This window comes from Meles meles, chromosome 13, assembly GCF_922984935.1.
Source record: "Meles meles chromosome 13, mMelMel3.1 paternal haplotype, whole genome shotgun sequence".
NCBI lineage: Eukaryota > Metazoa > Chordata > Mammalia > Carnivora > Mustelidae > Meles > Meles meles.
In genome coordinates this window covers 60,482,616-60,510,338 of record NC_060078.1, presented here as the reverse complement: position 1 = coordinate 60,510,338, position 27,723 = coordinate 60,482,616, and the positions used below count along the sequence as shown (strand labels likewise).

The 27,723-nt window shown below is 37.7% G+C and overlaps 1 protein-coding gene across 4 annotated transcripts in view; it reads right to left on the bottom strand.

Moving 5' to 3' along the window:
• The window catches only part of BTRC (beta-transducin repeat containing E3 ubiquitin protein ligase), a 181,898-nt gene that overhangs the window by 35,222 nt on the left and 118,953 nt on the right, over positions 1-27,723 (bottom strand). The gene's annotated exons all lie outside the window — the stretch shown is intronic.

Below are 27,723 nucleotides of genomic sequence, written 5' to 3'. Positions count from 1 at the left end.
CAAGTTGCATGAACAGAGGAGGACCAATTAGCAAGTGGATAAAATAATCCAGGCAAGAGGAGATCATGGCCAAGATTAGAAGAGCTGGATTAGGAAGTATTTGGAAGAAAGGTATTTTATCCTCACTAGAGGAAGGAGGACCTGCTGAGAATTCTAAGTTTGGGTTATAACACACATTTATTTCAATATAATAATTGACTTCTTCAATAGGGCTGGTCCTTCAAATGTTTAATCTGGTTATTAACCTGAAGGTGACAGAACCAGGGTTCTTGTTCCTGCGGCCAGAAAAAAAAGGGTAAAACATTCAAGAGCTCTGAGGGGGAAAAGAAAGGATTTTTTAAAGGTCTTTACTCTTTATTGGCTGTTGCCAGGTTTTAGTTAAATACAAATTCAAAAGCACTGTCTTTAAAGTTTTTTTGTTTTTCCTTGATTTCTTGGCAAAAATATCTCTTATGAAGTTCAACATTGAATGGAAACAGTGTTGTCTGCATTTTGATTAGGACCAAAAGAGATAAGCAAGCACACAGAGGGATGAGGACATGGTGATAGCAGGGAGATCCAGAACAGCTCTAGAGATCCCAAAGAACTAGGACAGAAACAAAAAGGAACCCAGAAGGGTTAGGGCCCATTGGCATCTGGGTATCTTTTATTTAACAGAGGATTTCAAGAAAAACTTGAACTTCATACAGTGTCTTAGAAGTCCTGAATTCTTTTTTCTTTTTAAGAATTTTAAAGGATTTCAATCTAAGAATTTTAAAGGATTAAAGAAAGGATCTGGCCACAAATTCAGCATGCAGAATGAGAGGTAATGAGTGTTCAAAGTGGGATCATAGGGGCACCTGGGTGGCTCAGTGGGTTAAAGCCTCTGCCTTCGGCTCAGGTCATGATCTCAGGGTCCTGGGATCGAGCCCCGCATAGGGCTCTCCGCTCAGCGGGGAGCCTGCTTCCTCCTCCTCTCTCTGCCTGCCTCTCTGCCTACTTGTGATCTCTGTCTGTCAAATAAATAAATAAATCTATAAAAAAAAAAGTGGGATCATAGCTTTTATTGTTCTAATTTTCAGTTAAAAAACCGCTATAACTTTCAGCAACCAAAGAAGTAGTCTGTTGTTCCCTTCTCTTTTGAGGGGGGTGGTGGGGAAGGTGAAGTGAGAGTGCAAATGAAAAGAAAATGGTGGCCCTACATATAGAATGGGACATACATTTCAACGAAAGTAAGCATCACATTTCTCAGTGGGATTATTATATTAATATTTTAACAGCTTCTACTAAATATGATTACATATTAGGTGAACTCATAAATATGTCAGATCTGATTAGTGAACATGGAAGACAGGAAGGGGCAGATTTGTCAGCAGAAGGAAAGTTCACATTATGAATCTGACTGGTTTCTAATAACCAAGAAGAAAAAGCCTGCAATCACTTCAATTCTTTCAAATAAAACTCACTAAAAACAAACGCACAAATATCCCAGTATACATGATTACTTAAAGACTGGACACTTGCCAATCTTTTCTTTTCTTTTCTTTTTTTTAAACTTACTAATTATAGGAAAAGCCATATAAAAAATTCATCAAAATCAAAACAAAGCCATTTTGATTATTTCCAGGTTTCTGGGGCAGTTCAAGAGATAAGATAGTCACTTAACACTGCTAGACTTCAAAACTGGAGCTCTTGTTTCTGTAGTGGGTTCCCTCATGCAACTTCATAGCTTCCAGGCCAATAGGTTCTTTTGTTCTAAACCAAAAACTCACAGCAGTTTAATTTACTGCTGCATTATTATAGCTACTAACTACACACACCTCCAAGGCTGGTAAACCCACTGATGTAGGCAGTGCCACCTTAAAAGGATTTTTGGATGGGTCTTACTGATGGGGGAGGGGGGAAGGACACAATGTTTAATTATAAGAAATGATTGAAATAGGCACAGACATACCCTGGGTGCCTCTGCACTGCAGCAAGCTCTAAACTTGTTATCGTTAATGGTTTAAATTTCACTGCGCTAATCATTTCAGGACACAAGCCTTTCTTGATAATCTAATGAATTATTCCAACATCCTTCAGCAAAAAAAAAATCCTCCATGACAGCACTAATTACAAGACGTTTTCCCAGAGCTTATGTAAAATATGACAGAGCAGCAGCTTAGGGAATTGCAGAAAACTGCTTCTAATTTCCACTGAGAAACTGACAAACACCTCTCTTTCATCTCTCCCAGCTCTCAAGTAAGATTTAACTTTCTCATTTAGTTAATTACCGAGTGAGGATCATCATTTCCCCGGATCGGAGCGGCACAGAGCCTTTATCGTGTTAACTTGTGAACTTGATCGATGGCTGCTGCTAAAACTTAATAACTTCACCCCCTGGCAAATTGTAAGATAAATATAATAGGAGAAACTCTGACAGTAAAAACCTGCCAGAAATGAGCGCTGTGTTTATGTTTCTTTGCAGGCAGCAAAAAAACAACCGACAGCTTATTACTGGTTGCGTGTTACTTATATTTAAAAGACTCCAGGCAGTTAACTTCCTACGTACTGTTAAAACTTTGCTCACAAGATGGGGGAAAACGGGAAAAAGCATCAGTAATGCAGACTTGGGGAAGTGAGGAAGTAAGAAGAAAACGAAAAAAAAAAAAAAAAAAAAAACCAAAAGAAACAAACCAAACAGGGAGAGAGGCAAGGCAAGAGAACAAATACACTGTGTAAACTCTTAAACTGTCATATTTATCATATAAAATGTTCAACCTGCATAAATAGGCATACAATTCTTAAAAAGAAAAAAGAATTCAGGACTTCTAAGACACTGTATGAACTATACCTAGGAGCAAAGCAAGAGAATTTTGCTCACTCACGTTTTCAATGACCGTAAGTCCATGCCTGAAGAATTCAATTAACTGCATAATTCCTAGATCTCTTTTCAAAAACCCCTGCAGCTAGAAAACCATTCACGAACTACACCATTTAACCCTTTCTTAAATGAGCACACTACAGCTAGGAAATGCATAACTTTCTCTCTAACAGTCCATCTAATCTTATGTTTAACTCCCACACCTCAGTTAGCCAATGAGAATGAAATAGTCTGGAAGTTTTTCTTTTGGTCAAACTTGAATCTGAACTTGGAATTTTAACATTTAACTGTAACAGAGATGATATCACAGTCTAGTACGGCATGAATTTTATGCCTTTTATAATCAACAGTACTAAGGGCAGTAAACAAGGGCCAATAATGAGACCTAACAAAAATAGAATGGCAGCTCACCAATACCAGTTCCCTCTAACCCCTAAAACTGGTAACAGTGCTGAAACCAAATCTGTGTACAAATCACCAAGTCCATTTACACTGAACACCCTCAGTATAGAAGATTGCAAAAAAAAACATGAACTAAATTTTTGGGAGAGCAGAGAAAGGCAGCAGTCGTCCTATAGAACTTTTGAGTTAAGCCTAACTTGTGAGACTGTATTTAATATCCATCATGTGCTATGATAATGCCAAATCTTTATTTTTTAAGATTTTATTTATTTGACGGACAGAGTGATCACAAGTAGGCAGGCGGTGGGCAGGGGGTGGAGGGAAGCAGGCTCCCTGCTGAGCAGAGAGCCTGATGCAGGGCTTGATCCAAGGACCCTGAGAACATGACCTGAGGCGAAGGCAGGAGGCTTAACCCACTGAGCCACCCAGACGCCCAATAACGTCAATTCTTGAAGGCTTCATGCTGCAATCCAAGGGGCCACGGTTTTGACAGTTAAAATGATCTGGAAAATTAAACATCAAAATAGCAAACCAAATTCATACTCGCAAAAGCGTCAAATCTGATTCTTCATTTTGTTTTGTTTTTCTTTTCATTATATAAGGATCTGAGGGAGGTCAAGCAGAAAAGACTGATTTGATTTAAAAAAAAAACGGCATTTATAATAGACACACTATAGACAATATGAAAAACATGGAAGCACAAAGAACATAAAAATTGCCCAAATTTCCGCAATCAACAAATAAAGAACATTTACATTTTGGTGGGTATATATCTTTCTGGTCTTGAAAAAAATATATACCAGCCAATTATTTGATGTGTAGGGGAGGAGGATGTTCCTGTGCCATCTAGAGGACTTTTTTTGGTCTATAACATCAAATTAATCAGAGCAGGCAAAATTTATCCCCTTTGCCTCAGAGAAGTCAAGATCTGATCCTGGAGGATACAGAATTACAGATCACTGTGACTATGGAGTGGAGGAGAGAGAAGAGGAGGTAGAGGAGGAATAAGGAGACAGAAGGGGAGAAGGCTGGAAGAAAGGGAAGACAGGGAAAGAGAGAAGGTTGTGAGAGAAGGGGGAGAGGGAGGAGGAGAGAAGGGAGAGGAATGCCTGGGAATGGGGGAGAAGAGACAGTTGGGCACTTGGGAGGGAGTAGGTAAGGGTTCTGAAAGAGCTGGAGAGATAAGCAGGGGTAGGGAGAGATGGGGAGGAGGAAAAAGATGAGGACCTAGGGAAGAGATGGGGAGGTAAGTAGGGAGGGAGAGGGGTGAGGGGGACAAGAATAAATATAACCAAGTGCAACAGGGACCTAGCATGACCAAGTTCACCGGCAATATGCTCGTTGGACAAACAGGTCCTCTCCCACACAATAACCAATAAACATCAAGAGGAGAGGAGATGAAAAACCATTTTCCTAAACCACTACTTAATGTTTCAGGCAGAGTAATAAAGTTTAATTGTCTGGAATCTGGTTGTTCTTTCTGTAAACTTCCTCAGAGAGAGGTTGCTCATCTGGATGTTAAATAATGTTAATAGTACCAAAATAAAATTTCTGTGATGGAGAAAGTTTAAACTAAGAGTCTTCTCCCCAACTTCCCCCTCACATCCTCCCTTTATTTTAGCATTAGAAAGTTAAGTTCTACCATAAATAACAGGGAATGATGGAAGCACTGGCTGCCAGAGGAAAACAGAGACACACTTACAGCACAATTAAAAAGTACGGGAAAAATATAGCCAGTTTTAAATAAGGAAAGAAAAAAAATACTGCCCTCTTCTTTGTGCTCTAATCCTTACATTTTTGTGTCCAATAAAAAAGGACTCAATGACTTGGTAAAACTTGCTCCTGAAGAAAGCCTTTGAGAAGGCAGATCTAAAACCTGGATTAGAAAAAAAAAATACAAGGGTTTTTGCTTTGTTTTGTTTTTTTGTTTTTTGCTTTTTTTAAAAAAATAGGATCTTAAGAAACCAACTCAGCTTTCCAGGAGAAATTCAACTCTTTCCAAATGCTTGTTAATGCATGTTAAATGCAGCAAGAAATAATCCTATGAGGCAGCAGCACAGGCCTCTCTTAGCTGCAGTGAATGAGGTAAATGACTTGTAACTTCTGGAAGTCTTGGTTATCTGCAGGTAAAACTTTAATAACCCTTGGAGCATCAAGGGACTAAAGACATTTCTCTCTGGAATACTTGGGTAATTGTTTTCTTAATTTATCCAAGGAGAAGCTTAGTTTGGATGCAGCATCTGTTTTTTTAGCAGAGGTGATCAAAATAACTTCCTCAGATTCACAGAAGTTAGTTGAGTTCAGATTAAATTTCAAAATGCAGTTGTTATGTAAAGTGAACAGTTTTTCTAAAATGAAATTTTGGCCCTTCCTCTTTTTAGTGACTACAAAGCTCCAGGTCAATGACTAAGACTAAATGTAAAAGACTTTGTACAGATGGATAAATATATTTTCTACAGCCAAAAGTGTTTTACATGAGCACCAAGACCACAAGTGCCACACTGAAGCTAGTTCAGATATCATTTTGAAGGAATTAATGTTTATGTAATGGAATTTCATAAAAAATGATGCTATAATTTGGCACTGATTCTATCCCAGCTCTACCATTTACTCAATGTGTGATCTGTGTGATCTGGGGTAAATTACTTAACTTACCTGTGCCTCAATTTCCTCATTTGTAAAAAGGTGATTCTTATAGTACCTGCTTTGAGGGGTTAATGTCAGGATTAAAAATAAAATAATACAGGTAAAGATATTCAGAAGAGTACCTGGCACATAGTAAGGACATGGGCTGTCATTATGCTTCTAATAACTAGAGAGGACTTTAATACACTCAGTTGCTGATTATAATTAGCTTAATCCTTTATCAAATACAATCTTCTTTGCTTTTATAATAATTTTATGTCCAGAAACCTTTACTTTCACATTAGATTTTAAACTCTGAAGGACAGGGCACCTGAGTGGTTCAGTGGGTTGAGACTTTGCCTTTGGCTCAGGTCATGGTCTCAGAGTCCTGGGATGGAGCCTCATATGGGCTCTCTGCTCAGCAGGGAGCCTACTTCCCCGCTCCCCCTCTCTGCCTGCCTCTCTGTCTACTTGTAATCTCTGTCTGTCAAATAAATAAATAAAATCTTTAAAAAAAATAAAAGTGAAGGGTGATGATTCCTATCACATCTCCATTTCATTATCAAGAGATGGCAGAACATGGATGAGGCTTGGAGAAACTTCCTATTTTCTACAGCACATCAAGGCGCTATGTGGAGCCTGTGCCATCTTACAGTGGAGGCACTTCTCATGGCCCAATAAAGAACCAAGGGCCTTTTTATTCCCCTCAAAAAAAAAAAAAAATAGCTAGAGTACCTGACTGGCCCAATCAGTAGTACAAGTGATTCCTGATCTCAGGGTCATGAGTTCAAGCCCCACATTGGGCATGGAGCCTATGTTTAAAAAAAATTAAAAATTAAAAAAAAAAAAAAAGAATATAGCTACTTACAGGGGGAGGCCTGGGTTTGCTATACTTGGTATATATGAGACACCATTATTTGATCTCTGTCAAATAAATAAATAAATAATCTTTAAAAATAAAAAAAATTAAAATAAACTCTGAAGGACAGAAATTATGATATAAGCCCTTTACATCTATGTAACAACAGCTCAAAAATATTTGGTAAACTGAATTTTTTTTTAAAGATTTTATTTATTTATTTGACAGACAGAGATCACAAGTAGGCAGAGAGGCAGGCAGAGAGAGAGGAAGAAGCAGGCTCCCTGTTGAGCAGAGAGGCCCATGCGGGGCTTGATCCCAGGACCCTGGGATCATGACCTGAGCTGAAGGCAGAAGCTTTAACCCACTGAGCCACCCAGGCGCCCTGGTAAACTGAATTTTTAATTCAAACTAAGTCAAAGAGTAGATATTGTTTTTTTGGGACTACAACAGTAAAACATATTTGGAGTCCCCTTATCTCACCCACAAGGATGCCAACTATCCGTACACTGACGCTTTAAGTTTCCTTTCAATGTTTTGTATAGTAAAATACATAAAACAGTACTATGCAAAAACCTAAGACTCAGAGTAAGAAAGAAGTTCCAAAAGGAATGTTGTCTGCCATTACACTGGTGTTTTCACTAAGTTTAAGTTGGAGAGAAAGAGAAGAGCAAAAGGAAGACCTTGAAATAAGTTCTACAACATGGAATAAAAGACATGTGCACAGTGATTTTTTTTTTTCAATCTTTCAGAGCAATTGCCAAAACATTCCCATAACACTCTAATTTAGTGCGGGAAGAGCAATAAGGAAATTATTAGAATGCTAACAAGACTTTCAATGCATTATTCTAATTTCCAAAATCCACTTTACTGGTTTCTACCAAGAGCTAACATCCTGTGTACAGAGCACATTTTGCTTCCTTCCGACTTTGTACTTTGTTTTAGTGATTAGCAAAGACAGAGCTGCACTGAAAGCAGACTAAAATTCCAGCTGTCATCAGCACCCACCCTCTTCTCTCTCAAAAACTGGCACCTGGGTGGCTCAGTTGGTTAAGTGACCAACTCTTAATTTTGGCTGAGGTCATGATCTCAGGGTCGTGAGATTGAGCCCAGTATCGGCCTCCATGCTGGACGTGGAGCTTGTTTAGGATTCCTTCTCTCTTTCTCTCTGCTTCTCTCTCCTACCCCTCAACACAAAACAAAACAAACAAACAAACAAAAATGGCAGAAAAACTGTTCCCATGTGATTTAGTTTCAAGGTTATTTAACACCCCCCCCCACCAAGGGCACTATTTTTATGGGATTTTTGTGGGCCAGAGACTGGATTTTTGATTTTTCTGCGGAAAGAGGGTCACAAAAATTTTTTTCAGAATAGGACAAACTTCCACCAGGGATTTAATGTGTGGATTTGTTGGGGGGTGGAGGTGGGAGATGAAATGAAATCAGTAAGAAATGAAAATCAAGAAGACATTTACTTCATAATGTTTATGCACTTGATTTAGAAATAGAAATCACAACCTTTCTTTGGAGAACTTGGCCTTTCTTAAAGCATGAAATGGTTTCTGTAAAGGTATTTCCTGATTTACTACCCAACTTTTTAAACTCACCTAGGTGAGGCTTAAGCTCACATGGAAACTATAAATATGAAACTCAAGGGTACCAACTTTTTCTTTTGAAATTTTCTGTATCAAATGTTCTGAAGTTACTCTATTTTTATTTTCTGTTTAAGGAACACATACTGAACGTTGATACTCTGGAAACAAACCATCATGAAAAGTTCTCCTATAGCTGACAGACATAAACAGGCCCACAGCAACAGAGAAGCAGAATGATGGACCAGCCCTATCACTAAGTAGCTATGTGATCATGGGCAAGTTTCTACTGTCATGGGACCACGTCTGTAAAATGAATGAGTGGATGGAATAATCTAAGGCTCAGTCTGGCTTTTATATTTTGAGTCTATATGATTTCAGTTCCATGGTAAATTAAATAGAACTGAGTAAATAAATTTAAAAATAGAGATTCATTCTTTGTATTTTCTTACTTAAAAACTAACATATTAGAATTTAAGTATATGCCACTCAAGTGAAAAGAGAAATATTTTCTTAATATTATTTGGACAAGCAAATATTCCAGAATCTGAAGAATAAGAATGCTTTTTCTAAAAGGACTGCATTTCTAATGTAAAGAAATGCTATCATTCTGAGTGACAGGTACACAGGTAACATTATTATTCTCTCACTTTTCTACATGCTAAAATATACCATAATTAAGAAATTAATATTTTAAAAGTGATAAACTTTCTTAGGGCTGACACTAAAGACTGAAGACCTAATAATGTCATCTTGAAGTTTTCTGTATCTTAATATAACTTATTTCTTTCATATTTACTCTCATTTTCTCCATCCACTTTCTCCATAGTTCCCAGTATTTAAGGAAAGGTTTTCTAGAAAAATGTCCATAAATGAAATGTATCTATCTATTAAAAACCCCTTCCTGGGGTGCCTGGGTGGCTCAGTTATTGAGTGTCTTCCTTCAGCTCAGGTCATGATCCTATGTGTCCTGGGTCCTGGAATTGAGCCCCATATAGGGCTCCCTGCTCAGTGGGAAGCCTGCTTCTCCCTCCTCAGTTCCTGCGTGCTTGTATTTCCTCTCTTGCTATCTCGCTCTGTCATAAATAAATAAAATCTTTAAAAAATCCCCCAAAAACAAAAACAAAAAACTCCTTCATGCGTTTGCAAAAAACGATATCAATTCAATACCCCAATTTGTCTTATTTAGGGCCAAATCAAAATAGTAGGGCTACATGAAGAGTCTGCCAATAGACAGGAAAAACTTACTGGGATCTTAATGCTTCATCAAGGTTACAGTGCTCACGATCAGACGGCTGTTGTTCTCTACCAGTTTAATTTCTGCATTATAGTCCACAGCTCACTGTACCTTAGAGACCTTTTTCTTTCAGATTCTAAAGGCCATCAAGTGTCCTCAAGGTCAAGGTGGCATATTGAAAATGAATATGGAGAAGAACTGAGCCTTAATTTCCATTTGAAAGATTAGGTTTCATTGGAAATTACACACAGAATTTGTAGCACATCTTCCATGGAGATAGTATTTTTTGGTAGTGATCAATCTAACAGGCCTACATTGTAAATTAAATAAGGCTGTAAGAGTGGGCTGGTATCAGAATGGACATGGACCAAGAGAGTAACAGTGATAATGTGGGGTGAGGGTGAGAAAAAGACAGAATCAAGACATTTTGGTAGATACTTTCTTAGGGATAACAGCAAGGAGCCCGGGTATTACTGAAGGACTAAATAAAACAACTTACTATTTTAAAGATAGTGTTAGACAAGCCTTGTGCAATCCTTGCATCACCAATGTACAAACTATGTACATAGGCTTGAACGAGCTGGTTACCCAGCCTGAGGTTAAAGCCTCAAGTTTTTTCATGTGTAAAGGGGAACAAATAGTACCACCCGTTTCCCACGGTTGTTAAAAGAAATAACAGGAGATCATCTATAAACTGCTAAGCATTTAAGGGTGTGTCACATAAACACTCAGTAAAGGTAGCTGTTAATCGTTTGTTAGTACATAAACGCCATTTGGGCAATTCAGGCGGCATCAGGATCTGCCCACCAAACTCTGAAGCTAATGTTTTAAATGAAACTCTGTATCACATTCCATAGGAAGGGAAATTATGAATTGGAATATTTTAAAATATGCTAACTTGTCTGGCCATCATTAGTTGATATTATCGGGGACAAAACTGTTAAGGAAATAACGAAAATTTAAGATGTGATTAGATTTATCAGAAATCAGGGGAAACTACACCTTCAGTAATTTGCAGTGTGCGGAGTTATCTCATTTAAACAAATATATTGGGGCGCCTGGGTGGCTCACTGGGTTAAAGCCTCTGCATTCGGATCGAGTCTGGTCGTGATCTCGGGGTCCTGGGATCAAGCCCCGCATCGGGCTCTCTGCTCAGTGGCGAGCCTGCTTTCCCCTTTTTCTCTCTGCCTGCCTCTCTGCCTACTTGTGATCTTTGTCTGTCAAATAAATAAATAAAATCTTAAAAAAAAACAAATATATTAAAGACTTTCTGAGTGCTAAATGCTATACTAGGTGATGCAAACAGAGGGTAAATATTGACAAGCTGATTATAAAATGTATATGGAAATGCAAATGACCAATAAACATCAAGGTAATGTTGAAGAATAACAACAAAGCTGGAGGGCTTACTCTCAGAGTTCAAGATTTCACAAAGACCTACAAATAGGAATGCCTGGATGGCTTAGTCATTGAGCATCTGCCTTTGGCATATAAAAAGAGGCTCAATTTTTAACTTTTAAGGGAAATTTAAATTAAAAAACACAATATGACTGTGCATATACTTATTTTTCTCCTTTTTATATTAGAAATATAATTTTGTTTCTCCCTCTCCTCCGCACTTATGTTCTCTCTTGCTGTTTGTCTCTCTCTCAAATAAATAAAAAATATATATTTTTTAAAGATTTTATTTATTTATTTGAGGGAGAGACAGCGAGAGAGAGCATGAGCGAGGAGAAGGTCAGAGGGAGAAGCAGACTCCCCGTGGAGCTGGGAGCCCGATGCGGGACTCGATCCTGGGACTCCGGGATCATGACCTGAGCCGAAGGCAGTCGTCCAACCAACTGAGCCACCCAGGCGTCCCTAAAATATTTTTTTAAAAAAACAGTTAAGATTGCAAAATTTTTTTAACCACAATTAAACAACAACAACAACAACCATAATGTGATTCCACTATATACCATCAGAATGCTACAATGAAAAAGCCAAAAATCAAGTGTTGGTTAGTGAGGAAAAGAAACAATGGAACTCTCATTCCCTATTTTCGGGAGTATAAATTTGTACACCAGTTTGGAAATTCCAATTCCCCTCCTAGATACATACCCAATAGGATACATGTATTCATTGTACATATTTACCAACAAATACACACAAATTTTTTGTAGTTATCAAAATCTGAAGGCAACCCAAATGTGCATCTATAGCAAAATGGATAAATATGGTACATTTATATGAGGAAACACGACACATCAATGGAAATTTAAAAATTAGAATGATATGTAGCGTGACTCTCAAAAAACATTATGTTGAGTGAAACAAGTCAGACAGTAAAGAATATGTGTTTTATGATTCTATTTATACGAGGTTTAAAAGGAGGCAAAACTAATGCTACCCTTGGGAGGGGAGTGACAAAGAGGACAGGAATGGGCTTCTGGTAATGTTCTTTTTCTTTCCTTCTTTTTCTTAAAAAACAAACAAACAAACAAACAAAAAACCCCTCAGTGACTATTCAGATGTGTTCACTTTGTGAAAATTCACTGAGCCAAATTCAGGGTCTCCTGAATACTGTATTAGAAAGAGATGATTATATTCATAGAAAGAGGGATAAGGGTGAATAAAGTCCTATTTGATTGGATATAGACAGTCCTAACCCTTTTTTTTTAAATATAAAGAAAACAGGTAATTCTAATAAAGATTTAAATTCTTGCCACGTAACAGCCTTAGCCTCTATCTTCACTTGCGACCCTATGGCCACATATAGACAATTGTTCCCATATGCCGCAACTCTGAACAAGGTTAGAGCTCCCTCTAGCACTTTTAACTTAGGAAACACCACAGGCCCTTGCAGAGCTGACACAGTTTGGCACTGCCCACGGTTAAATGCAATATGGCGATTTTTATTTTTAATTTGCTTTAATTGTTGCTATGATATGAATAATTAATAGGCTGCCTAAGCCAGTTTTGTAAAGTTCACAATACAGAAAGCCAGGAGAGAAATATCTACTTAGAAAGAAGGCTTAAAAATGGTTCTAACTGCTATAATATTGGGGAATTCAGAATATTTATTCATGATTTGTGGCAACACTATGTCTTACCAACAAAGAAACACGCTACCAAGCACTTCCTACTAAAAAAGTCTTCTGATCTTCATTTATTTTTCTCTCCATGGCTGCATAATCATTGTATCTATAGTACTATATAAAAGCAAAGTAGGTCAGTGTTAGGAGAAACTTGCTCTTCAATGGAGAAGAGAAAGGTTTGGCTGTAAACACTTAACCTAGTTCCGTCTATTCTAAAACAAGTATTTATTAGCATTAAATAAGCCCCGGGATAATAGAGACCCATTCAAATTGAAGCCTGTACTCTTTTCCCATGCTTGTAAACTCCCTTCTTCACTGACACCCTAACCACTGGAAATTATGATACCAGTGCTTCCACTCAGCAATGTCTATTTCACTTTTAAATATCACCAGAAAGTATAATTTCAATACGATGTTGTAATCCTACGCAATCCAGACAGAATGCGAGCAGGCTCTAAAAGTTCAATGATTATGATACACACAACTATCTGGGAATGCAGCCAGAAATGAAAGGGACTTCATTTATCATTACTGGATTTCAAATCTTCCCCACCCTGAAAGAAACACTGCTTTTCAACACTCTTTTTAAAATACAAATATAAAACCAGGCTTGCACAATAAGTTCCTTGAATCAAGGAGGGAGGATGAAAGAATGAAAAAGAAGAGAATGTAAAAAGTCACCTTAAAAATAAATTCATTTTAGTGAAGACTGTTATGTGTTATTCATTATTCTGCATTCTAAAACTAAGAAACAATTTTTTAAGTGATAATATGAAACAAATATCAACTTTTTTTCTTTTCAAGCTTATGAATTCCTCAAAATATGTGTCCATAATTAAAGGAGTCTTTACCAATGTCCAAGAAAAATTTTTACCATTTTGTTTTTCAACATTCTAAACAGAATTAATACAAGTCAGTAGGATGTTTTCTCTCGTGCTCTGGTTACACACGAGCACCTTTCTGCCAATGACAGTACGCAATGGACATCAGATCAGTCCTGGACCTTTCCTGCACGTGCCACCAAGCCAAGATGCCATGTCACCCAATTAGTTTGGTTTTGCATCATGTCTGCTCGTCACATGAACAGCCACATTCATTCCAAGGGCAGCTCAAACTAGGGGTGAAATATTGTCTGAAAACAGTTCTTCATTAACCTACGGAGAGCCTCAGTCATGACTTGTGTTTTTTCTAAGACACGATTCACTATTGCTTCTCTTTCAATTCACATAGTATCTGTTGGGAGCCGTATATCATGAACTGGGACAAGAATGACAGATCTAAATTAACATGACAGAAAAACTATTTGATGCTGCCTCTTGCTTTCTGCACTTCACTCTCTTTTGTGGATCCAAAGGCTTCAGAACCCTGGCATTAATTAAGCAACAGTTTTATTACACACAATCAAAGCCTGCAAAGAAAAACCTAACAGACAGCAAGAGGAGATTACAAGGTTCAATTAACAGTTTTATTTTTTTGTGGTTGCTAATTGAGGTATTTTTAATTTTTATCATCTCACATGGAATGCTGAAAAGGAAAAACACTCTCAGTGCAAGAGGAGTTTACAAACCTAAAATGTATTACCACACCACAATTTTATACAATCAATTTGCATACTTCTGGTGTTTTCCAAATCCTGGTTGCTTGTTAGTAAATTGTTAACATTTAATAGGTACCACAGAAAACTTTAGATTAACCTCCCCGCCACCCACACAAAACCACCCTAATTTCTATGTACTAAAATTCACAAACCATAGTGGTTGAAAGTACATGGCTATGAGGGCAGTCTGGGTTCAAATTCCAGGTCTGCATCATAACTTGGGCAAGTTGCTCCACCTCTCTGAGTTCTAATTTATTTGTATGCAAAATGGGGTCATATGCTTCAGGAGACTGTTGCAAGGATTTAAGTGAGAGTGTAATTCCCTTAACCCGGTGTTTGGCACACTGTAAACTTTCAATAAATAATGGTACAAAGGCTATCAAATTCAGTAACACAATCTTAATACTTAAAAAAAGTGTTTTATAATTTTTTTTTGTTTGTCCAGAAGTCAATTAGACTCAACAAACAATTTGAGAACTGACCTGCGAGTGCACATCAGTTCCATTCAAACTACGATGAAGGCAATTTACTTTTGGATAACATTTATTTGCCTTTTATGAAGAACCTGTTTTGTACATTTTCAACTGAGGGGAAACAGGGAGTAAGTAACAATCTAAGTCTCAAACTTCTGAAGTGTCAAGGGCAGTAGATAGCAGTATTAATTGGCAATCCACAGCAACCTAAGGAGTATACCAAAAAATTAGCTATAAAAAGCTCTCACTTAGGATTTACCCTTTACTCCATATTTTCATGTCGTAATGTGGAGATAATGGCTTCTGTAAGTGTCCCAGTCTAGATGTAATCGTTTACATTACTCAGTACCCAAATCTTTCAAAAACATCCGATATTCACAAAACTGTTATCACTGCAAATGGATCTAATGGAATGTGGATACATGTGGTGCCTGTACCTGCTCCTTAAGTGTTCATAACAAAAATATAAACAGTAGCTGTATTTCTTGGACTTAATTTCAGAACCCACCCCTCTTCCTTAAATATCACCCAGAGAAAAAGTTAATAAAAACTCCTCCAACCTATCAATTTTAAAGTCTAAAATGACATTATACTAATCCTACAAAAATCACAAGAAGGAAGATCAAGGAAACACTTTTTTTTTTTTAAAGTTCCCTAATAAAACTGTCAGGTTCTAAGTACTCCAATCACAGGAGTAACAGAAAATACACAATATGAAAAAGAACCTCACACATAGATGTAAATAAAGCCACCCTTTAGGTTGCCCATTAATCCACAAGTGGCATATTCATCTTATTTACAGTATTATACCCCCTGCCATGATATTCCATTACAGAGTCACGCTACACACTCCATAGTTAACACTGTAGGAACCATCTCTTTTTAAACACGGTTTTCTCTGTGTATTCCCCTTTTGGCCTGCTCTCAGGTTTGGAAAAAAAAAAAAACCAAAAACACTTTACAATTAAATTCCTAATGCTATTAGATATTCCAAGAAAAGGTGTATAAAGTTAAAGAAGTGATATCTGACATGTAAAACGTAATTACATTTAGTTTACTCTTCTAGAAATATTTCACTCAACATTCCTGTTTGTCATGGTCTTAGTACTCCATGTGAGCAAGTACTCCTTACATATTTTTACAAGTCTGAGCATGAAATTTATGTCAACCATAACTATCAAAAACTTCTATTCTTTCTATTAGAGAATATGAAGGGAGATTCTATGTGCGTGTATATGCTAATGGTCATGTTTGTTCCCTTTTTGTTTTCATTTATTTTCAATGAACCTGTTTCTTTATAATGACTCACTCCTCTCCCAAGCTTTTTCTCTCCTCTCTGAAACAGTAAGGTCCAACTATTAATTCTGATATCCTTACCAAGTCTTTGCAATCACCGATCTATCTAGAAGCATGTAAACAAATATAAAAATGTTTACTGAAGTGTTATCACACCCTCAGCCTGGAAGCCTTAAGGGACTTTTTTTAATTGACAAAATTAATAACCAAGCTTAATCAGGAAAAATAAATTTTTGATATAAAAGAATTGCCAATATATACTTACAATGTAAATCCTGACATAATAGGATGAGATCTGTATTCTAAAACAATTAGGAAGGTCTGAGTCACCACCTTGAGCTGGCTGTATTGGACTCATACTGTCCCACTCATTTTATATGTAGAACAATGGAGCACAGAGCCATAAGGTCATCTTAGACACTGTAAAGACCTGTGTTTGTAAGGTAGGTGATTATCACTAAGTAAGCATTTAAAGTTACACAGTAGAATTACTGACTAGGTAACCTAGAATAGAGACCGTTTTCTGAGTAGAGTATTTGGCTCAGTTCAGTCAGAACAACATTACCTTACAAGCAATAAGGGAGACAGGGGAAATGAAGAAATAACATTTGCTAGATGTGAAAAGTGTTATAGAAATCAAATGGAGAAGTTAGAGGTGCTTTGTAGTGTGAAGCCAAGTATAATGGCAAGAGAAATATAGGGCCTCCAAATACTATTTGAAAGGCAACCTGGTATAGTAAGGAAGGACTCTGAAGTCAGAGAGACACGAGTTCAAAACTTGACATTGCAACTTAGAGATGTGAAAACTTGGGAAAAGGCTTAACTCTCTAAGTTTCAGATTCCTTATCTATAAAACAGGGGATATACATCCATCTTATCAGGTTCACATAAGGTTGAAACAGACAACACGGCTAGCATTATAGTGCCTCAACATCAGGCTTAATAAATACTAACATATTCTTGGGGCGCCTGGATGGCTCAGTCGGTTAAGCGTCAGCCTTCAGCTCAGGTCATGACCTCAGGGTCCTGGGATGGAGCCCTGGGTCAGGCTTCCTGCTGAGAGGAAGCATACTTCTCCCTCTCCCTCTGCTTGTGCTCTCTGTCAAACAAATAAAGAAAATCTTAAAATTAAGAAAGAGAAAGAAAGAGATAACAGAGCTAGCACTACAGTGCCTAAACATAGGGCTTAATAAACATGAACATATTCTCTTTCCTCCGCAAAGTCTTGAGGAGTACAAAATAGAAGAAAAAAAAAGATCTTCCATTCTGAAGATACGTGAGTAAAAAATGGCGATTTTCCAATTCTTTTTTTTTTTTAAGATTTTATTTATTTGAGAGAGAGAAAGCAAGAGAGCACGAGTGGGGGTAGAGCGCAGGGAGAAGCAGACTACTTGCTGGGCAGAGAGCCCAAACAGGATCTTGACCTGAGCCTAAAGCTGACACTTAACCAACTGAGCCACTCAGGCACACCCGATCTCAGTTTAAATGTCGCCTCCTAAAGAGGACTTTCTTAGATTTTCAATACAAAGTAGCTATGCAGTCACTCTCTATCACATCACTTTGTTTTAACTGTCTTTTCTACATCTCATATTTTTAAAAAAAGATTTTATTTATTTATCAGGAGAGAGACAGAGCGCGCGCACAAGTAGAGAGAACAGCAGGCAGAGCAGGCTGAGGGAGAAGCAGGCTCCCGGCCGAGTGAGGAGCTTGATGCCGGACTCGATCCCAGGACCCTAGGATCATGACCTGAGCTGAAGGCTGCCGCTTAACTGACTAAGCAACCCAGGCGTCCCTACATCTCATATTTTTTAATAAGTATTTTGGTTTTTTTAAGATTTTATTTATGGAGTGCCTGGGTGGCTCAGTGGGTTAAGCCTCTGCCTTCAGTTCAGATCATGATCTCAGGGTCCTGGGATCGAGCCCTGCATTGGGCTCTCTGCTCAGCAGGGAGCCTGCTTCCCCCAATCTCTCTGTCTACCTCTCTGCCTACTTGTGACCTCTCTGTCAAATAAATAAATAAAACCTTTTTAAAAGAAGATTTTATCTATCTATCTATCTATCTATCTATCTATCTATCTATCAGGCAGACAGCGCACAAAGCAGGGTGAGTGGCAGGCAGAGAGAAAAGCAGACTCCAGATGAGCAGGGAGCCCAATGTAGGACTCCCAGGATCCTGGGATCATGACCTGAGCCTAAAGCAGACAGTTAACCAACTGAGCCACCCAGGAGCCCCTTCCAATTCTTTATATAGGAACATAGCCCTAAACTAAAAATCAGGGGGATGGGGAACTAGAATGGATTATAATATCATCAGAGATACAACTGGTTCCATACATAAGAACTTTAAATAAAGATGTATTAGGTGAGGGGCACCTGGGTGGATCAGTGGGTTGAGCCTCTGCCTTTGGCTCGGGTCATGGTCCCAGGGTCCTGGGATTGAGCCCCACATCGGGCTCTCTGCTCCACGGGGAGCCTGCTTCCTCCTCTCTCTCTGCCTACTTGTGAGCTCTGTCAAATAAATAAATAAAATTTAAAACAAAAACAAAAACAATCCTTTGAAAAAAAAAAGATGTATTAGGTGAGCTCCAAAGGACTAGACTATGAAAATTTTTGTAAAGTGACCCCTATTCATGGGATTTGGGATTGTAGAATTTAAGGTGACTTGGTAATTCTAGGTCTGTTAGGAAACAAAAAGGAATTTCTTGGTCATTCAGCCAGTTAAGACATTCTGTAATTACTAATATAAACAAAAAGATGCCCTCAAAAAGGAGACTTTTATTTAACACTGATCTTAAAGAGCAAATCTTAGTGGAAAAGAACTCTAACAACAAGAACAAATATTAGCAAGATCACTAGGTCAGATGGAAATCCCGAATCAGAGGAAGAAAAGGAAAAACACCAAATTTATTTTATAATTAGTTGGTATAGATAGAATAGTCATTTAAATTCATAGCTCATTGCCTTACAAGCTGGAGTCATGAAACAAGAATAAGATTTTATATGTACGGATCCTGAGCTCATGGGAACTGAAAGGTTCAAAAGGAGAGCTCAAGTTACACAAGCTTTGTAAGTGATCTATTTACACCATATGACCAAGAACATATCCATGGAGAGCTTATGAGCCCAGGCTTTTGAAACTGTCAAACTAGGAGAGAGGAAAATGAACAGCCACAAAAATCCATAAAAGCTGTAAGTATAAAAATCTCTCTTCCAGATTAAGGAATGTAGAAAAGGATCATGCAAAATTCTACAAGTGGGCTTTAAAATATTAAATGCACAGTAGCACCATTATCTTAGAGTGTGTGTCAGGGGTTGGAGGGGGGGAGAGTCCTAGAGACTCTTTAGTATTAAGTCACTGATCCTAAAATGCTGAATATGAGTATTTTCAGGAAAAGCTCACTGTCAATCAAAAAAACAAAACAAAAACAAAAATCAGGTTTCTGACAGAATTTCAAATGTATACTATCAAATGTATAATAAAGATTTTGGGAGGAAGGAGGGTGGAAGATGGGTACTACAGGGAAGTGAAGTGCCTTTATTCCATAGGTTTTGCATAGGGGTATAATATCAGGGACTTACTTTCTATAAATATAGCATCTTAGGGCTGCAATGCTAGAACCTCCATTAGTTATACATATAATGAAAAAATATGAAAAAGATTCTATTAACAATGATGAGAAAAGATCACCTTACATCTAACCTCAATATTTCATACTATACTTTAGGCTCTTTATTGTTAATTCTCTACTAAGATGGGTATCTGATAACTCGTTTTTATGTATCAGTATTTATGATTTTTAATTTAAAAAAAATATTATATTTATTTATGTGAGAGAGTGAGCGAGTGAGAGAGCACAAGCACGGGGAGAGGGTGAAGCAGACTCCCCTGCTGAGCAGGAAGCCTGACCTGGGGCTCAACACCAGCACCCTGGGATCATGACCTGAGCTGAAGGCAGACACTTAACAGACTAAGCCGCCCAGGTGGCCCTATGTATTAGTACTTTAAATAAATGCATAAGTCAATTAATTGTTAATATAAAAACCCACAAATTTATTTTATATGTCTTTGGAGGATAAATGGATTCATTTACATAGCATACATTATATTCTTGCTTTTTTAGTAAGCAACTAAGCTTAAGGTACAAAGATTAAAATACTGAAAATCTCATAACCTTCCCAAAGCTAAAGACTGTCAAAGTAGGCCTAGAAAACAGGCACTGATTTGGCAGAGAAAATCTGGCTCATTAATATCTTCCATAGCTTTATACCACATTTTCCAATATTATAGGGATAATTAACAAGGTTTCAATTTTAGTATAACTGAGCTTTAAATGGATGAATCAGCCTTTAGTCTGAGTCACTGCATAGATTTTCCTCCCCTCTTCCTCCTAAAAATACCATACTTCATTGATATTCAATTCTCAATTATATAAATTGAAATAACACAGCCCTCAACACTGAGAAGTCAATGACAGGGGGGAAAAACAGTGATTTTCCTAATAAACAGAATCAGGGAAGGAACACAATCTAAATATGCCTTAGCTTACTGCCTGGACTTTTCTCCTCTTTTAAATAACTCAAAGTGACAAAAGTGCTCCAAGTCAGAAAACTTTCATGCTACTTGCAAGAAAAACTCTATAAACTGGAGGGGTTGGGTGGTAGAAGGTCAGTAAGACAGAAACTCTTAAAATTTAATTTCTTTGGGGCGCCTGGGTGGCTCAGTGGGTTAAGCCTCTGCCTTCAGCTCAGGTCATGGTCACAGGGTCCTGGGATCGAGCCCTGCATCAGGCTCTCAGCTCAGCAGGGAGCCTGCTTCCCCCTCTCCCTCTACCTGCCTCTTTGCCTACTTGTGATCTCTCTGTCAAATAAATGAAATCTAAAAAAAATTTAATTTCTGGGGCACCTGGGTGGCTCAGTGGATTAAGCTGCTGCCTTCGGCTCGGGTCATGATCTCAGGGTCCTGGGATCGAGCCCCGCATCGGGCTCTCTGCTCCGCAGGGAGCCTGCTTCCTCCTCTCTCTCTGCCTGCCTCTCTGCCTGCCTCTCTGCCTACTTGTGATCTCTCTCTCTCTGTCAAATAAATAAAAAATAAAATCTTTAAAAAAAATTTAATTTCTTTGCTTACTTGATTAAAAAATAGTAAAAAAATAAAATCCTACGCGCAATGCCAAAGAAAGTATGCTGGTAATCAAAATCCTAAATGACCCCTGACAGAATTACAGCCTATAGATCACTAATACATCAACAATATTTGTGACATTACTTTGGAAAGTAGGCAGTGAAGTCTGTAAACCAGCTCTAGAATGGAATAATGCCTGTATGCAGCAAGAAAAGTATGATGTAAAACCCACGGATTTTTTTCTTTCTTTCCCCTTTCAGGAGTTGTGCCTGGCATTGTGCAGCTGTGGTGCTGCCTTCATCATTCTCTGCATTTCCAATCTTGCTAATTAAAAGGTTGATCACAGAACAATGCTCTTCTCATTAATTTCAGTGTTCCGATTGGGCAGGATCCCTGCTTACTCCACCTGATCTTTTCACACTGCTGAAGTTAATGTGACAGGAGCCCGAAGATGGATTACCTGCTGCCATATTGCCCATCGCCTCCAATCAGGAGCTATCTGTGTAAACTGATTGTTCTAATTTGCTCTCATTATTTTTACAATATCAGGAGAAAATAACGCACACAGCTCACTGTCAAAGCCATGAAAATCAGCCATTAGTTAAACCCAGACACTGAGTGGCTTTATTAGAGGCACTGCAGTTTATTGATGTAGCTCCAGTCAAACAAGGCAGCATTTGCTTCAGTAGAAGGAAATGTTTATACTCAAAGTAAATATTTATTGTAATAATACCCACAGCAACATGATAGTTTGAATAATCCTGTTCTTATTTCAGAAGCTTTGTTTTGACACAAATTAACAACAATGAAGAGTTGGGTTGGCATAAGAAAGTAGATAATGTTTAATACACACTCAGTAGCAAGAAAATCCGTCCATTAACACAAATCTATGAGTACTCCTCACCTTCTCTACCTTGTATAAATAAACTCTATTCTGTGACTACAAATGATAATCAATCAATAAGTAATGGAGATTCTTCTATTTTGCTCCACACAACATTTTTCCGAAACAAATTTTATGACTTAGGAATCAAAATTATTTTTATAATGGTCATACAGGTATAGTTTTAAATAAGAAAAACTGTATTCTTATACAATGTAAACATTCAACAAGAGTACTAATCCTTGTATCATAGACATTCACAATGTATTGTGGAATAGAAAATAAGCATTGGTAGTGAAACCAGCTAATAAGCAAACAAGCTAGGTTTTAAACCCTTCGATAAGAGACGTCTCTTAAAGTGGAAGGCAGAACTCTACAAAAAGGTCTGCTATTCAGTGAGATGATATCTTTAAAAGATTTATTCTGAGCACAAAGAAAATGTATTCTCCTGTTGTAAAGAAAATGCTAAACTCTAGAAGAAAACAAATTTAAACTTGGCATTTCTAGTCTTGTCTGGCTATAAGCATTTTGTAAAAATGTTAGCTAAATGCTGCCTGAACAGCATTTTGGGGAGCTGGAAAAAGGGGATATAAATAATAGAAACTGATGCTTTTTAAAAAAAGAAATTGAGTCCACATACTCTTCCTCCACTTCCCCCCCCTTAGTATTGAAGGAAACATGGCTTCCTCCTGTTTTCTTTCTACGCTAAGATTCCTAGGTAATGTGAAGGCAAGAGTATGCCCTTCTTGCTGCTCCCCTTTTAATGGCCACTTTTCGTTTTCTAAGAAACGTGTGCCATGCTTTTCTCCTTAAAATTCCTGCACTAAAAGACTGCACCATACTGCACTCCGCAAAACGTGCTGATGGCGCCAATTACAAGCCCCCAGCCGAACGCTCCAGCCCCCACCATTCGGGCAGATTTATGCGGACTCTTGCCGACGTTATTACAAGTCAGAGTTTATTGGGAAATTGTTACATTATGCGGAGTGTCTAACAAATTGCTTATGCTGCTATAATTGGATTACAACAGCCGCTTGCTCCCACCGGTAAGATTAGGCAAGTAGGACTCCTGCCGATCTCTGAGCGTTAGCAGTAATTTTATTTGCCTTGCCTCTCTCTTTCCTAACAACATGCCTCTCTCCCTGCCAGCTGTCTGCTGAAAAGGCACAGGCTTGTTCCTTGGCCCTAACAATGCAATTACAGCCCCGCAGATCGCACTGTTTGTGCATTAAGTACAGAGCCAAAACGAGGCGAATTGATCGTTTGACTTTTGGAGAAGCCATGTGATCTCTCGATGCGGGTGATCCGACATGCATCAGCAGGCAATACTGCAGTCAATTCTTGATGAAGAACTTTCTTCCTTCATCCCTCTCTCCCAACCTTCCCTTTTTCAACTGAGGAAAACACTGACTGGGCTCAACTCCTGCTAATCTGGACCAATCCACAAAGACAAACTTAATCTTATTAGCTCCCTGGCTAGATAGAAATGGGAATAGGTTCTAGCATCTTGAAGTGCCTCAGTCAGATAGATCAGTGGTTCCCAACAGTTGAACCACTGCTGCTATCTTTAAAAAAGGTTCATAAAGAGTTCACTGAGGGAAAAAGTTTATAGAAACACTGTAGTTCAAAAGAACTACAGAAATCTCCAGGTTCTGGCAAATAAAACTGCCTTGGAAAGGCTTTGTTTGAAGCTCTGCCTATATTCAAGGGCCCATCAAGAATCAGCATGGAAACCCGTGTCCGCCTTTCTCTGCAGATCTCCTCTGCTGGAAGACACTGGCAGCCGACATGCAGAATCAATGCAGCTGACTGCAGGCTTAACATAGCCAGTCTGATCCCCGCTCATGGCAAAGTTTTACACATTTTGTTGACAGCTTTCTGCTTCTTGTTTCTTTCTCCTACATGTTTAGCAATGAGTGCAGGAAGTAAGGAGACTGTGCAAGCAGTTCTCTCACTCAAGGACACAATTCATGAATATTCTCACTTTTTTTTTCTTTTGAAACTATCTCTCTTGAAATGGCTGAAAATGATTTTCAATTTTACCAAATTAATACAGACCAGGATTCCCATTCACACTTTCCTCTCCAATGGCGTATGCTACTTAGGGTTCCTGAAGATGATCATACAACAAATGTGCAGTCAATCTGCTGATCCATTTTGGTATCCCACATCTGTATTCCTAAATATAATACACATCCAGGAGGTTATGTGTTCCTGAATCCTTAACCTGACAAACACACAAACGCTTGTTTATAACAATGGTCCTTGATTATTACCTCAAAGTGAACTGGGAAAAGTCACTTGACTAGTGTTTCTCAGACCCTCTCTATAATTTCCATTAACATTCATTAAAATCATATGAACATTTGAAAATGAAAGGAAAAAAATAGTACTTCTGAACCTTATTCCTGCCTTTTCAAAATAGCAACATGCTAATGTGTAACATGTTACATTCCAGAGTTTTTCTAACCTCATTGGCCTCGATGACATGGTTAAATCTTAACATATTCTCCACAAAGCTAATGTTCAGACCTGAAAGAGAGGCCTGCGCAAAGAATGGCCCATCTGACATGGTACTTGTGGAACAGTATATTAAAGAAGCCTGTTAACATGTAGTTTAAAACTCAAAAGAAACTCTGAACAGCTGAAATGCCTTATAAATAGCACAGACCCAGAGGAAGTGCAAACGTCTGCATTGTGAATTGTAGATCTTAATTACCGACAATGGCTGGTACAGCAAGTAGCACGGAAAAAAAGTGAAACAGTTGCACTGTTCATGGTTGGCAATAATTCTTCAGGAAAATATTTACTATCAATCAGTTATGAGAAAAGGGACTCTGTGCTCGTAAAACAGCACGTTGCTTCTCATACCAGGACCATTTTGCTTCAGCATAATCTGAATTTAAACAGCTTGTTTCCTGCGGATATAATTTTGGAAATAAATAAAACAAGTCTTCTATCAAAATCTGGAGTGAGTGGAAAGGAACATCACATTTTTCTGTCTCAGTCAGTTGCAAACAGATTATTAGTCTCAAGTAAAAAACAGTAACAACAAACAACCACAATACAGAACATCTACAAAGGACTACTGAAGAGGTTTATTTTCCCAACATAAAGAGGCAGAACTTTTCCTACCTGGGCAGGAATCTAGGTAGCTGTATTTAAACAAGTTAATTTTAATTCTGTGCATGCATGTGTAAAAAGTAAATTAGGAAAAACCTGAAACCAAAATTTTTGCTAGTATTTAAATAAGGTAGGCAAAAAAAGAGAATATAAAAAATTAATGCTCTTCATTTTTCTAGTTGGTTTTCTTTACCAATTAAAAAACATCATCAAGATTGACAATTAGGTACAATGTGATTATTGATTTTAAAGACTAAGTTGGTAGTCAATAATGACTGTCCATTTAAAGCTACAATAAATACAGAGCTCATCATGCTCCAAACAAGTCTCATGAACTACAGGGCTATAATTAGTAAGAAGGAAGGCTTTGGATGAAAAGAAAAGATGTTTCAATGCCTCCGAATATTACTTAGACTAACACTGATAAAATGACCCATCCTTCATTTTTAGTTTTCAATCTTTTCTTAGGTCTCATTCTTCAAGTTAGAGATTCAGAAGATTATCATTAACCTAGAGTGACTGTAGTTTGTCTTACCACTTTGTTTTGTTACAGTCTAAACAGTACAGAAGGGTCCCTCTTCACAGACCAATTATAAAACATTCATGGTAAGGTATTTCTGGCCAAGAAGAGACACATACTACGTACTATAAGGTCTGAACAAAACAACTTTGCTGTTTTTCAGGGAATGACTGGTATTAATGTCTTCTCTAAAACTCATTATAAACAATATTCAATAATAATAATGACTATCTCCGCCAAACCAAAGTTACTCTGAATTAGCTCCTTTGAACTAGAGGACAAAAATGTTGATATCACTATAGTACAGTTGCTCTCACAAGGAGATGGTTAGACATTCAAGGCCACTTTGCAGTACAATCTGAATCAACAATAGACACTTGTACCAAACGAAAAGCTACTGCAGCCATATCAAGTGTAGCAGATGAAACACTTCAGTTAAGGGCTAAAGGTGAAGAGCAGGAAACAGGGACAAGCTTGCAGACCTACAAAAATAATGGCAAGTCATTGCCTTTCAAAGGTCAAGCAATACATGCCAGTAGAAACAGCACAGAATCATGAGATACATATAACAAATGTAACTAGAAAAGGGAAAACTTGTTCTCTATTCTCATGTTTTCGATACCTCACAGGAGGCTGTTAAAAGAAAGAAAATTTTTTTAGCTACATGCTTTTATTTGCCATTGACCAACTGATCATGTGGTTCAAATCAGAGGCAATGAACCAGAAGCCAGGATGTGGGCCAATAAAAGGAACCAGAAAGTTAGGTGGGTTCCAATAGGAAATGAAAGAAATCATTATTAAATTAGGGTATTGAAGGAAATGATGAAAGGATGTGGTGTCAGAATAATGTTAAAATAAGCAAGAATAGGATGAGAGGGTCACCATCTGGGAGCAAAGGAAACAGACAGATGAGCAGCAATGAGCAAACTTATTTCCTCACCCAAGAGCATAGAAGAAATTATGCCATTGTGCCAGATGCCAGAAGATTTCTAACCATGCACCACTGAAGTAGAGGGTGGGAACAAAACAAAACAAAACACATCGTACAGACACACACCAACATGACTCTATAGCTTAGAGATCCTGGCTTACAAAGTATGGAGAAAACAAAAGGAACAGATGCTCACTTGGCTAGCTCTCAATGAAACTCATTAAAATTGTCACCCTGTCCTTGGATCGGTGCTCATGCTAAGATTTTACCTTGTTTAGCCAGAAGTCACCCACTTGTGATGAAACTGAACAACGTGGCCAAAAAGGAGAATTATTTTTAAAGGCCCAAATAACTGATACCCCATTTCAATGTACAAATGCTGGATACAAAATAGGGCCAATTAGCACTTGCTGGTTGTGACTACATGACTGAAAAAAATAAATATATGTAATGTATTGTTTTCACATTTTATAGCAAATTACTAAGAATCTCTAAGAATCACTTAACTGACTATCTTTTTAAATTATAATTTTAAATAAATTGACATTTCTTACATGGATCATTTCTAACAGTTATAGTTTGTATGATAAACTTTCAGTTGGTTAAGTAGGTACAGTGACTACAGCATGTCTTAAGAAATAAACTAAAAATAATAAAAAATGTGGAGGTGTCCTTTGATTTCTGTAGCAAAGGATGGAGACTACCTGATTACCAGCTCCGACTCTAATAATAACAGTAAGTAACTGAGAGCCTTAGTGTATAATAAAATAGACTAAACTAGTTGAAGTTGGGAATGTTCTAACAGTGACAAAACCCTGAATAGTTATTAAGGCAGTAATTTTGCACATATGCAAGGTAAAAGTCTAGAAACAGCCCATACCGGAATTGTACTTACTCCTGGAATAATCAAAATTGCTGTTACCTAAATTTAAGTCAAAGTTCCTATGTAATTAGAGATACTTGGAAGATTAGAGCCATACTTAATATAATTATTAGACCATAAGGTCTCTAACATGTGATTACTTTTGTATCTATATATATGTACATGTTTTATACATGAGAAAATGTAGCTCATATGCATGATAAAACATACCTGTCCACTCAGATCAAAATCACCAAAAGCAGTATTTCTATATTGACCACCCCA